The following is a 16619-nucleotide window of genomic DNA, read 5'->3' as shown; positions in this document are numbered from 1 at the left end:
TCACTCAACTGAATAACACCCACAGTCACCCAAACAACTGAATAACACCCACAGTCAGTCACTCAACTGAATAACACCCACAGTCAGTCACTCAACTGAATAACACCCACAGTCACCCACTCAACTGAATAACACCCACAGTCACCCACTCAACTGAATAACACCCAGAGTCAGTCACTCAACTGAATAACACCCACAGTCAGTCACTCAACTGAATAACACCCACAGTCAGTCACTCAACTGAATAACACCGACAGTCAGTCACTCAACTGAATAACACCCACAGTCACCCAAACAACTGAATAACACCCACAGTCACCCACTCAACTGAATAACACCCAGAGTCAGTCACTCAACTGAATAACACCCACAGTCAGTCACTCAACTGAATAACACCCACAGTCACCCACTCAACTGAATAACACCCAGAGTCAGTCACTCAACTGAATAACAGCCACAGTCAGTCACTCAACTGAATAACAGCCACAGTCAGTCACTCAACTGAATAACAGCCACAGTCACTCACTCAACTGAATAACACCCACAGTCACCCACTCAACTGAATAACACCCAGAGTCAGTCACTCAACTGAATAACACCCAGAGTCAGTCACTCAACTGAATAACACCCAGAGTCAGTCACTCAACTGAATAACACCCACAGTCACCCACTCAACTGAATAACACCCAGAGTCAGTCACTCAACTGAATAACACCCACAGTCAGTCACTCAACTGAATAACACCCACAGTCACCCAAACAACTGAATAACACCCACAGTCAGTCACTCAACTGAATAACACCCAAAGTAACCCAAACAACTGAATAACACCCACAGTCACGCACTCAACAGAATAACACTCTCGGTCACTCACTCAACAGAATAACACCCACGGTCACTCACTCAACAGAATAACACCCACAGTCACTCACTCAACAGAATAACACCCACGGTCACCCACTCAACTGAATAACACCCACAGTCACCCACTCAACTGAATAACACCCACAGTCACCCACTCAACTGAATAACACCCAGAGTCAGTCACTCAACTGAATAACACCCACAGTCAGTCACTCAACTGAATAACACCCACAGTCATTCACTCAACAGAGGAACACCCACAGTCAGTCACTCAACTGAATAACACCCACAGTCAGTCACTCAACAGAGGAACACCCACAGTCACCCACTCAACAGAGGAACACCCACAGTCAGTCACTCAACTGAATAACACCCACAGTCACCCACTCAACTGAATAACACCCACAGTCACCCACTCAACTGAATAACACCCACAGTCACCCACTCAACTGGGGCAGCACAGTGGCGCAGTGGTTAGCACCGCAGCCTCACAGCTCCAGCGACCCGGGTTCAATTCTGGGTACTGCCTGTGTGGAGTTTGCAAGTTCTCCCTGTGTCTGCGTGGGTTTCCTCCGGGTGCTCCGGTTTCCTCCCACATGCCAAAGACTTGCAGGTTGATAGGTTAATTGGCCATTACAAATTGCCCCTCGTATAGGTAGGTGGTAGGGAAATATAGGGACAGGTGGGGATGTGATAGGAATATGGGATTAGTGTAGGATTAGTATAAATGGGTGGTTGATGGTCGGCACAGACTCGGTGGGCCGAAGGGCCTGTTTCAGTGCTGTATCTCTAAACATAAACATAAACAACACCCAGAGTCAGTCACTCAACTGAATAACACCCACAGTCACCCACTCAACTGCATAACACCCACAGTCACCCACTCAACTGCATAACACCCACAGACACCCACTCAACTGAATAACACCCAGAGTCAGTCACTCAACTGAATAACACCCACAGTCAGTCACTCAACTGAATAACATCCACAGTCACCCAAACAACTGAATAACATCCACAGTCACCCAAACAACTGAATAACACCCACAGTCAGTCACTCAACTGAATAACACCCAGAGTCAGTCACTCAACTGAATAACACCCACAGTCACTCAACAGAGGAACACCCACAGTCACACACTCAACAGAATAACACCCACAGTCAATCACTCAACAGAATAACATCCACAGTCACTCAACAGAGGAACACCCACAGTCACACACTCAACTGAATCACACCCACAGTCAGTCACTCAACAGAATAACATCCACAGTCACTCACTCATCACAATAACGCCGACAGTCACACAACTGAATAACACCCACAGGCATTCAACAGAATAACTCCCACAGTCACACAACTGAATAACACCCACACTCACTCAACTGAATAACACCCACAGTCAGTCACTCAACAGAGGAACACCCACAGTCACCCACTCAACAGAGGAACACCCACAGTCAGTCACTCAACTGAATAACACCCACAGTCACCCACTCAACTGAATAACACCCACAGTCACCCACTCAACTGAATAACACCCACAGTCACCCACTCAACTGGGGCAGCACAGTGGCGCAGTGGTTAGCACCGCAGCCTCACAGCTCCAGCGACCCGGGTTCAATTCTGGGTACTGCCTGTGTGGAGTTTGCAAGTTCTCCCTGTGTCTGCGTGGGTTTCCTCCGGGTGCTCCGGTTTCCTCCCACATGCCAAAGACTTGCAGGTTGATAGGTTAATTGGCCATTACAAATTGCCCCTCGTATAGGTAGGTGGTAGGGAAATATAGGGACAGGTGGGGATGTGATAGGAATATGGGATTAGTGTAGGATTAGTATAAATGGGTGGTTGATGGTCGGCACAGACTCGGTGGGCCGAAGGGCCTGTTTCAGTGCTGTATCTCTAAACATAAACATAAACAACACCCAGAGTCAGTCACTCAACTGAATAACACCCACAGTCACCCACTCAACTGCATAACACCCACAGTCACCCACTCAACTGCATAACACCCACAGACACCCACTCAACTGAATAACACCCAGAGTCAGTCACTCAACTGAATAACACCCACAGTCAGTCACTCAACTGAATAACATCCACAGTCACCCAAACAACTGAATAACATCCACAGTCACCCAAACAACTGAATAACACCCACAGTCAGTCACTCAACTGAATAACACCCAGAGTCAGTCACTCAACTGAATAACACCCACAGTCACTCAACAGAGGAACACCCACAGTCACACACTCAACAGAATAACACCCACAGTCAATCACTCAACAGAATAACATCCACAGTCACTCAACAGAGGAACACCCACAGTCACACACTCAACTGAATCACACCCACAGTCAGTCACTCAACAGAATAACATCCACAGTCACTCACTCATCACAATAACGCCGACAGTCACACAACTGAATAACACCCACAGGCATTCAACAGAATAACTCCCACAGTCACACAACTGAATAACACCCACACTCACTCAACAGAATAACTCCCACAGTCACACAACTGAATAACACCCACAGGCACTCAACAGAATAACACCCACAGTCATTCAACAGAATAGCATCCACAGTCATTCAACAGAATAACACCCACACTCACTCAACAGAATAACACCCACAGTCACTCACTCAACAGAATAACACCCACAGTCACTCACTCAACAGAATAACACCCTCAGTCACTCACTCAACAGAATAACACCCTCAGTCACTCACTCAACAGAATAACACCCACAGTCACTCACTCAACAGAATAACACCCACAGTCACTCACTCAACAGAATAACACCCACAGTCACTCACTCAACAGAATAACACCCACAGTCACTCACTCAACAGAATAACACCCACAGTCACTCACTCAACAGAACAACACCCACGGTCACTCACTCAACAGAATAACACCCACAGTCACTCACTCAACAGAATAACACCCACAGTCACTCACTCAACAGAATAACGCCTACAATCACTCACTCAACAGAATAACACCCTCGGTCACTCACAACAGAATAACACCCACAGTCACTCACTCAACAGAATAACGCCCACAGCCACTCAACAGAATAACACCCACGGTCACACAACTGCATAACATCCACAGTCACTCAACAGAATAACATCCACAGTCACTCAACAGAGGAAGACCCACAGTCACTCAACAGAGGAAGACCCACAGTCACTCAACAGAGGAAGACCCACAGTCACACACTCAACAGAAGAACACCCACAATCACACACTCAACAGAAGAACACCCACAGTCACTCACTCAACAGAATAACACCCACAGTCACTCACTCAACAGAATAACACCCACAGTCACTCACTCAACAGAATAACACCCACAGTCAGTCACTCAACAGAATAACAGCCACAGTCAGTCACTCAACAGATTAATGCCCACAGTCACTCAACAGAATAACATCCACAGTCACTCACTCAACAGAATAACACCCACAGTCACTCACTCAACAGAATAACGCCCACAGTCATACAACTGAATAACACCCACACTCACTCAACAGAATAACACCCACACTCACTCAACAGAATAACACCCACAGTCACTCAACAGAATAACACCCACAGTCACTCACTCAACAGAATAACACCCACAGTCACTCACTCAACAGAACACCACCCTCGGCCACTCACTGAACAGAATAACACCCACAGTCACTCACTCAACAGAATAACACCCACGGTCACTCACAACAGAATACCACCCACAGTCATTCAACAGAATAACACCCACACTCACTCAACAGAATAACAGCCATAGTCACTCACTCAACAGAATAACACCCACAGTCACTCACTCAACAGAATAACACCCACAGTCACTCACTCATCACAAGAACGCCCACAGTCACACAACTGAATAACACCCACAGGCACTCAACAGAATAACTCCCACAGTCACACAACTGAATAACACCCACACTCACTCAACAGAATAACACCCACAGTCATTCAACAGAATAACACCCACACTCACTCAACAGAATAACACCCACAGTCACTCACTCAACAGAATAACACCCACAGTCACTCACTCAACAGAATAACACCCTCGGTCACTCACTGAACAGAATAACACCCACGGTCACTCACAACAGAATAACACCCACTGTCACTCACTCTACAGAATAACACCCACAGTCACTCAACAGAATAACAGCCACAGTCGCTCAACAGAGGAACACCCACAGTCACACACTCAACAGAATAACATCCACAGTCACTCAACTGAATAACACCCACAGTCATCCACTCAACTGAATAACACCCACAGTCACTCACTCAACAGAAGAACACCCACAGTCACTCACTCAACTGAATAACACCCACAGTCAATCAACTGAATAACACCCACAGTCACTCACTCAACAGAATAACACCCACAGTCATTCAACAGAATAACACCCACAGTCATTCAACAGAATAACACCCACACTCACTCAACAGAATAACACCCACAGTCATTCAACAGAATAACACCCACCGTCACTCAACAGAGTAACACCCACAGTCATTCAACAGAATAACACCCACAGTCACTCAACAGAATAACACCCACAGTCACTCACTCAACTGAATAACACCCATAGTCAGTCACTCAACAGAACACCCACAGTCACTCACTCAACTGAATAACACCCACAGTCAGTCACTCAACGGAATAACACCTACAGTCAGTCACTCAATGGAATAACACCTGCAGTCACTCACTCAACAGATAACACCCATAGTCAATCACTCAACAGAATAACACCCATAGTCACTCACTCAGCAGCATGACACCCATAGTCACTCAACAGAGTAACACCCACAGTCACTCAACAGAATTACACCCACAGTCACTCAACAGAATAACAGCCAGTCACTCAACAGAATAATACCCAAAGTCACTCAACAGAATAATACCCACAGTCACTCACTCAACAGAAGAACACCCACAGTCACTCACTCAGCTGAATAACACCCACAGTCAATCAACTGAATAACACCCACAGTCACTCACTCAACAGAATAACACCCACAGTCATTCAACAGAATAACACCCACAGTCATTCAACAGAATAACATCCACAGTCATTCAACAGAATAACATCCACAGTCACTCAACTGAATAACACCCACAGTCATCCACTCAACTGAATAACACCCACAGTCACTCACTCAACAGAAGAACACCCACAGTCACTCACTCAGCTGAATAACACCCACAGTCAATCAACTGAATAACACCCACAGTCACTCACTCAACAGAATAACACCCACAGTCATTCAACAGAATAACACCCACAGTCATTCAACAGAATAACACGCACACTCACTCAACAGAATAACACCCACAGTCATTCAACAGAATAACACCCACCGTCACTCAACAGAATAACACCCACAGTCACTCAACAGAATAACACCCACAGTCACTCACTCAACTGAATAACACCCATAGTCAGTCACTCAACAGAACACCCACAGTCACTCACTCAACTGAATAACACCCACAGTCAGTCACTCAACGGAATAACACCTACAGTCAGTCACTCAACGGAATAACACCTACAGTCAGTCACTCAATGGAATAACACCTGCAGTCACTCACTCAACAGATAACACCCATAGTCAATCACTCAGCAGCATGACACCCATAGTCACTCAACAGAGTAACACCCACAGTCACTCAACAGAATTACACCCACAGTCACTCAACAGAATAACAGCCAGTCACTCAACAGAATAATACCCAAAGTCACTCAACAGAATAATACCCACAGTCACTCAACAGAATAACACCCACACTCACTCAACAGAATAACAGCCACAGTCATTCAACAGAATAACACCCACACTCACTCAACAGAATAAGACCCACAGTCATTCAACAGAATAGCATCCACAGTCATTCAACAGAATAACACCCTCGGTCACTCAACAGAATAACACCCTCAGTCACTCAACAGAATAACACCCTCACTCACTCAACAGAATAACACCCTCAGTCACTCACTCAACAGAATAACACCCACAGTCATTCACTCAACAGAATAACACCCACAGTCACTCACTCAACAGAATAACACCCACAGTCACTCACTCAACAGAATAACACCCACAGTCACTCACTCAACAGAATAACACCCACAGTCACTCACTCAACAGAATAACACCCACGGTCACTCACTCAACAGAATAACACCCACAGTCACTCACTCAACAGAATAACACCCACAGTCACTCACTCAACAGAATAACACCCACTGTCACTCACTCAACAGAATAACACCCACAGTCAATCACTCAACACAATAACGCCCACAGTCACACAACTGAATAACATCCACAGTAACACAACAGAATAACACCCACAGTCACTCAACAGAGGAACACCCACAGTCACTCAACAGAGGAACACCCACAGTCACACACTCAACAGAATAACAGCCACAGTCAGTCACTCAACAGATTAATGCCCACAGTCACTCAACAGAATAACATCCACAGTCACTCACTCAACAGAATAACACCCACAGTCACTCACTCAACAGAATAACACCCACAGTCACTCACTCAACAGAATAACGCCCACAGTCACACAACTGAATAACACCCACACTCACTCAACAGAATAACACCCACACTCACTCAACAGAATAACACCCACACTCACTCAACAGAATAACACCCAGTCACTCACTCAACAGAATAACACCCACAGTCACTCACTCAACAGAATAACACCCACAGTCACTCACTCAACAGATTAACGCCCACAGTCACTCAACAGAATAACACCCACAGTCATTCAACAGAATAACACCCACACTCACTCAACAGAATAACACCCACAGTCATTCAACAGAATAACACCCACAGTCATTCAACAGAATAACATCCACAGTCATTCAACAGAATAACACCCACACTCACTCAACAGAATAACACCCACAGTCATTCAACAGAATAACACCCACAGTCAGTCACTCAACTGAATAACACCCACAGTCAGTCACTCAACAGAATAACACCCACAGTCAGTCACTCAACAGATTAATGCCCACAGTCAGTCACTCAACAGTTTAATGCCCACAGTCACTCAACAGAATAACATCCACAGTCACTCACTCAACAGAATAACACCCACAGTCACTCACTCATCACAAGAACGCCCACAGTCACACAACTGAATAACACCCACAGGCACTCAACAGAATAACTCCCACAGTCACACAACTGAATAACACCCACACTCACTCAACAGAATAACACCCACAGTCATTCAACAGAATAACACCCACAGTCATTCAACAGAATAACACCCACACTCACTCAACAGAATAACACCCACAGTCACTCACTCAACAGAATAACACCCACAGTCACTCACTCAACAGAATAACACCCACAGTCACTCACTCAACAGAATAACACCCTCGGTCACTCACTGAACAGAATAACACCCACAGTCACTCACTCAACAGAATAACACCCACATTCACTCAACAGAATAACACCCACGGTCACTCACTCTACAGAATAACACCCACAGTCACTCAACAGAATAACATCCACAGTCACTCAACAGAAGAACACCCACAGTCACTCACTCAACAGAAGAACACCCACAGTCACTCAACTGAATAACACCCACAGTCAATCAACTGAATAACACCCACAGTCAATCAACTGAATAACACCCACACTCACTCAACAGAATAACACCCACAGTCATTCAACAGAATAACACCCACACTCACTCAACAGAATAACACCCACAGTCATTCAACAGAATAACACCCACAGTCATTCAACAGAATAACATCCACAGTCATTCAACAGAATAACACCCACACTCACTCAACAGAATAACACCCACAGTCATTCAACAGAATAACACCCACAGTCATTCAACAGAATAACACCCACAGTCATTCAACAGAATAACACCCACAGTCACTCAACAGAATAACAGCCACAGTCACTCACTCAACTGAATAACACCCATAGTCAGTCACTCAACAGAATAACACCCACAGTCACTCACTCAACTGAATAACACCCACAGTCAGTCACTCAACGGAATAACACCTACAGTCAGTCACTCAACGGAATAACACCCACAGTCACTCACTCAACAGAATAACACCTGCAGTCACTCACTCAACAGATAACACCCATAGTCAATCACTCAACAGAATAACACCCATAGTCACTCACTCAACAGCATGACACCCACAGTCACTCAACAGAGTAACACCCACAGTCACTCAACAGAATAACAGCCACAGTCATTCAACAGAATAACACCCACACTATCTCAACAGAATAACACCCACAGTCATTCAACAGAATAACACCCACACTATCTCAACAGAATAACACCCACACTAACTCAACAGAATAACACTCACTCAACAGAATAACACCCACACTCACTCAACAGAATAAGACCCACAGTCATTCAACAGAATAGCATCCACAGTCATTCAACAGAATAACACCCTCGGTCACTCAACAGAATAACACCCTCGGTCACTCACTCAACAGAATAACACCCACAGTCACTCACTCAAGAGAATAACACCCACAGTCACTCACTCAACAGAATAACACCCTCGGTCACTCACTCAACAGAATAACACCCTCGGTCACTCACTCAACAGAATAACACCCACAGTCACTCACTCAACAGAATAACACCCACGGTCACTCACTCAACAGAATAACGCCCACAGTCACTCACTCAACAGAATAACACCCACAGTCACTCACTCAACAGAATAACACCCACAGTCACACAACTGAATAACACTCACACTCACTCAACAGAATAACACCCACACTCACTCAACAGAATAACACCCACAGTCACTCACTCAACAGAATAACACCCACAGTCACTCACTCAACAGAATAACACCCACAGTCACTCACTCAACAGAATAACACCCACAGTCACTCACTCAACAGAATAACACCCTCGGTCACTCACTGAACAGAACAACACCCTCGGTCACTCACTGAACAGAATAACACCCACAGTCACTCAACAGAATAACACCCACAGTCAATCACTCAACACAATAACGCCCACAGTCACACAACTGAATAACATCCACAGTCACTCAACAGAATAACATCCACAGTCAGTCACTCAACAGAATAACACCCACAGTCAGTCACTCAACAGATTAATGCCCACAGTCACTCAACAGAATAACATCCACAGTCACTCACTCAACAGAATAACACCCACAGTCACTCAACAGAATAACATCCACAGTCACTCAACAGAAGAACACCCACAGTCACTCACTCAACAGAATAACACCCACAGTCACTCAACTGAATAACACCCACAGTCATCCACTCAACTGAATAACACCCACAGTCACTCACTCAACAGAAGAACACCCACAGTCACTCACTCAACAGAATAACACCCACAGTCAGTCACTCAACTGACTAACACCCACAGTCAATCAACTGAATAACACCCACAGTCAGTCACTCAACAGAATAACACCCACAGTCACTCACTCAACAGAATAACACCCACAGTCACTCACTCAACAGAATAACGCCCACAGTCACACAACTGAATAACACCCACACTCACTCAACAGAATAACACCCACAGTCATTCAACAGAATATCACCCACACTATCTCAACAGAATAACATCCACAGTCATTCAACAGAATAACACCCACACTCACTCAACAGAATAACACCCACACTCACTCAACAGAATAACACCCACAGTCATTCAACAGAATAACACCCACCGTCACTCAACAGAGTAACACCCACCGTCACTCAACAGAGTAACACCCACCGTCACTCAACAGAGTAACACCCACAGTCACTCAACAGAGTAACACCCACAGTCACTCAACAGAGTAACACCCACAGTCATTCAACAGAATAACACCCACAGTCACTCACTCAACTGAATAACACCCACAGTCAGTCACTCAACGGAATAACACCTACAGTCAGTCACTCAAAAGAATAACACCTGCAGTCACTCACTCAACAGCATGACACCCATAGACACTCAACAGAGTAACACCCAAAGTCACTCAACAGAATAATACCCACAGTCACTCAACAGAATAACACCCACAGTCACTCAACAGAATAATACCCACAGTCACTCAACAGAATAACACCCAGTCACTCAACAGAATAATACCCAAAGTCACTCAACAGAATTACACACACAGTCACTCAACAGAATAATACCCACAGTCACTGAACAGAATAATACCCACACTCACTCAACAGAATAAAACCCACACTCACTCAACAGAATAACACCCACAGTCATTCAACAGAATAACACCCACCGTCATTCAACAGAACAACACCCACCGTCATTCAACAGAATAACACCCACCGTCACTCAACAGAGTAACACCCACCGTCACTCAACAGAGTAACACCCACAGTCATTCAACAGAATAACACCCACAGTCACAACAGAATAATACCCATAGTCACTCAACAGAGTAACACCCACAGTCACTCAACAGAATTACACACACAGTCACTCAACAGAATAATACCCACAGTCACTCAACAGAATAACACCCACAGTCACTCAACAGAATAACACCCACAGACACTCAACAGAATAACACACACAGTCACTCACTCAACAGAATAACACCCTCGGTCACTCAACAGAGGAACACCCACAGTCACACACTCAACAGAATAACACCCACAGTCAGTCACTCAACAGAATAACACCCACAGTCACTCAACAGAATAACATCCACAGTCACTCACAACAGAATAACACCCACTGTCACTCACTCTACAGAATAACACCCACAGTCACTCAACAGAATAACATCCACAGTCACTCAACAGAGGAACACCCACAGTCACACACTCAACAGAAGAACACCCACAGTCACTCACTCAACAGAAGAACACCCACAGTCACTCACTCAACAGAATAACACCCACAGTCACTCACTCAACAGAATAACGCCCACAGTCACACAACTGAATAACACCCACACTCACTCAACAGAATAACACCCACACTCACTCAACAGAATAACACCCACACTCATTCAACAGAATAACACCCACACTCACTCAACAGAATAACACCCACACTATCTCAACAGAATAACATCCACAGTCATTCAACAGAATAACACCCACACTCACTCAACAGAATAACACCCACACTCACTCAACAGAATCACACCCAATGTCATTCAACAGAATAACACCCACACTCACTCAACAGAATAACACCCACACTCACTCAACAGAATAACACCCACAGTCATTCAACAGAATAACACCCACCGTCATTCAACAGAATAACACCCACCGTCATTCAACAGAATAACACCCACCGTCACTCAACAGAATAACACCCAGTCACTCAACAGAATAATACCCAGTCACTCAACAGAATAACACCCACAGTCACTCAACAGAATAACACCCAGTCACTCAACAGAATAATACCCACAGTCATTCAACAGAATAACACCCACACTCACTCAACAGAATAAGACCCACAGTCATTCAACAGAATAGCATCCACAGTCATTCAACAGAATAACACCCTCGGTCACTCAACAGAATAACACCCTCAGTCACTCACTCAACGGAATAACACCCACAGTCACTCACTCAACAGAATAACACCCACAGTCACTCACTCAACAGAATAACACCCACAGTCACTCACTCAACAGAATAACACCCACAGTCACTCACTCAACAGAATAACACCCACAGTCACTCACTCAACAGAATAACACCCACGGTCACTCACTCAACAGAATAACGCCCACAATCACTCGCTCAACAGAATAACGCCCACAGTCACTCAACAGAATAACACCCTCGGTCACTCACTCAACAGAATAACACCCTCGGTCACTCACTCAACAGAATAACACCCTCGGTCACTCACTCAACAGAATAACACCCACTGTCACTCACTCAACAGAATAACACCCACAGTCAATCACTCAACACAATAACGCCCAGTCACACAACTGAATAACATCCACAGTCACACAACAGAATAACATCCACAGTCACACAACAGAATAACATCCACAGTCACTCAACAGAGGAACATCCACAGTCACTCAGAGGAACATCCACAGTCACACACTCAACAGAATAACACCCACAGTCAGTCACTCAACTGAATAACACCCACAGTCACTCACTCAACAGAAGAACACCCACAGTCACTCACTCAACAGAAGAACACCCACAGTCACTCACTCAACAGAAGAACACCCACAGTCAGTCACTCAACTGACTAACACCCACAGTCAATCAACTGAATAACACCCACAGTCAGTCACTCAACAAATTAATGCTCACAGTCACTCAACAGAATAACATCCACAGTCACTCACTCAACAGAATAACACCCACAGTCACTCAACAGAATAACACCCACAGTCATTCAACAGAATAACACCCACCGTCATTCAACAGAATAACACCCACCGTCATTCAACAGAATAACACCCACCGTCACTCAACAGAATAACACCCACCGTCACTCAACAGAGTAACACCCACCGTCACTCAACAGAGTAACACCCACAGTCACTCAACAGAGTAACACCCACAGTCATTCAACAGAATAACACCCACAGTCACTCAACAGAATAATACCCATAGTCACTCACTCAACTGAATAACACCCACAGTCAGTCACTCAACGGAATAACACCTACAGTCAGTCACTCAACAGCATGACACCCATAGTCACTCAACAGAGTAACACCCACAGTCACTCAACAGAATTACACCCACAGTCACTCAACAGAATTACACCCACAGTCACTCAACAGAATAACACCCAGTCACTCAACAGAATAATACCCAAAGTCACTCAACAGAATAATACCCAGTCACTCAACAGAATAACACCCACAGTCACTCAACAGAATAATACCCACAGTCACTCAACAGAATAACACCCAGTCACTCAACAGAATAATACCCACAGTCATTCAACAGAATAACACCCACACTCATTCAACAGAATAACACCCACACTCACTCAACAGAATAAGACCCACAGTCATTCAACAGAATAGCATCCACAGTCATTCAACAGAATAACACCCTCGGTCACTCAACAGAATAACACCCTCAGTCACTCACTCAACAGAATAACACCCACAGTCACTCACTCAACAGAATAACACCCACAGTCACTCACTCAACAGAATAACACCCACAGTCACTCACTCAACAGAATAACACCCACAGTCACTCACTCAACAGAATAACACCCACGGTCACTCACTCAACAGAATAACGCCCACAATCACTCGCTCAACAGAATAACGCCCACAGTCACTCAACAGAATAACACCCACGGTCACTCACTCAACAGAATAACACCCTCGGTCACTCACTCAACAGAATAACACCCACAGTCACTCGCTCAACAGAATAACGCCCACAGTCACTCAACAGAATAACACCCACGGTCACTCACTCAACAGAATAACACCCTCGGTCACTCACTCAACAGAATAACACCCTCGGTCACTCACTCAACAGAATAACACCCACTGTCACTCACTCAACAGAATAACACCCACAGTCAATCACTCAACACAATAACGCCCACAGTCACACAACTGAATAACATCCACAGTCACACAACAGAATAACATCCACAGTCACACAACAGAATAACATCCACAGTCATTCAACAGAATAACACCCACCGTCACTCAACAGAGTAACACCCACAGTCATTCAACAGAATAACACCCACAGTCACTCACTCAACTGAATAACACCCATAGTCAGTCACTCAACAGAATAACACCCACAGTCAGTCAGTCACTCAACAGATTAATGCCCACAGTCACTCAACAGAATAACATCCACAGTCACTCACTCAACAGAATAACACCCACAGTCACTCACTCATCACAAGAACGCCCACAGTCACACAACTGAATAACACCCACAGGCACTCAACAGAATAACTCCCACAGTCACACAACTGAATAACACCCACACTCACTCAACAGAATAACACCCACAGTCATTCAACAGAATAACACCCACACTCACTCAACAGAATAACACCCACAGTCACTCACTCAACAGAATAACACCCACAGTCACTCACTCAACAGAATAACACCCTCGGTCACTCACTGAACAGAATAACACCCACGGTCACTCACAACAGAATAACACCCACTGTCACTCACTCTACAGAATAACACCCACAGTCACTCAACAGAATAACAGCCACAGTCACTCAACAGAGGAACACCCACAGTCACACACTCAACAGAATAACATCCACAGTCACTCAACTGAATAACACCCACAGTCATCCACTCAACTGAATAACACCCACAGTCAATCAACTGAATAACACCCACAGTCACTCACTCAACAGAATAACACCCACAGTCATTCAACAGAATAACACCCACAGTCATTCAACAGAATAACACCCACACTCACTCAACAGAATAACACCCACAGTCATTCAACAGAATAACACCCACCGTCACTCAACAGAGTAACACCCACAGTCATTCAACAGAATAACACCCACAGTCACTCAACAGAATAACACCCTCAGTCACTCAACAGAATAACACCCACAGTCACTCACTCAACAGAATAACACCCACAGTCACTCACTCAACAGAATAACACCCACAGTCACTCACTCAACAGAATAACACCCTCGGTCACTCACTCAACAGAATAACACCCACAGTCACTCACTCAACAGAATAAAACCAAAGGTCACTCACAACAGAATAACACCCACTGTCACTCACTCTACAGAATAACACCCACAGTCACTCAACAGAATAACAGCCACAGTCACTCAACAGAGGAACACCCACAGTCACACACTCAACAGAAGAACACCCACAGTCACTCAACTGAATAACACCCACAGTCATCCACTCAACTGAATAACACCCTCGGTCACTCACTCAACAGAATAGCACCCACAGTCACTCGCTCAACAGAATAACGCCCACAGTCACTCAACAGAATAACACCCACGGTCACTCACTCAACAGAATAACACCCTCGGTCACTCACTCAACAGAATAACACCCACTGTCACTCACTCAACAGAATAACACCCACAGTCAATCACTCAACACAATAACGCCCACAGTCACACAACTGAATAACATCCACAGTCACACAACAGAATAACATCCACAGTCACACAACAGAATAACATCCACAGTCACTCAACAGAGGAACATCCACAGTCACTCAACAGAGGAACATCCACAGTCACTCAACAGAGGAACATCCACAGTCACACACTCAACAGAATAACACCCACAGTCAGTCACTCAACAGAATAACACCCACAGTCAGTCAGTCACTCAACAGATTAATGCCCACAGTCACTCAACAGAATAACATCCACAGTCACTCACTCAACAGAATAACACCCACAGTCACTCACTCATCACAAGAACGCCCACAGTCACACAACTGAATAACACCCACACTCACTCAACAGAATAACACCCACAGTCACTCACTCAACAGAATAACACCCTCGGTCACTCACTGAACAGAATAACACCCACGGTCACTCAACAGAATAACAGCCACAGTCACTCAACACAGGAACACCCACAGTCACACACTCAACAGAAGAACATCCACAGTCACTCAACTGAATAACACCCACAGTCA

General features: G+C 45.1%; 1 protein-coding gene across 5 annotated transcripts in view; it reads right to left on the bottom strand.

Annotated features, from left to right (window-relative positions):
• vit (vitrin) overlaps positions 1 to 16619 on the bottom strand; it is a 197365-nt gene that overhangs the window by 30444 nt on the left and 150302 nt on the right. The gene's annotated exons all lie outside the window — the stretch shown is intronic.

The sequence above is a fragment of the Heterodontus francisci genome, chromosome 3, assembly GCF_036365525.1.
Source record: "Heterodontus francisci isolate sHetFra1 chromosome 3, sHetFra1.hap1, whole genome shotgun sequence".
In the NCBI taxonomy this organism is placed as follows: domain Eukaryota; kingdom Metazoa; phylum Chordata; class Chondrichthyes; order Heterodontiformes; family Heterodontidae; genus Heterodontus; species Heterodontus francisci.
Note: the sequence above shows the minus strand (reverse complement) of the source record. Positions and strands in the feature narration are given on the sequence as shown.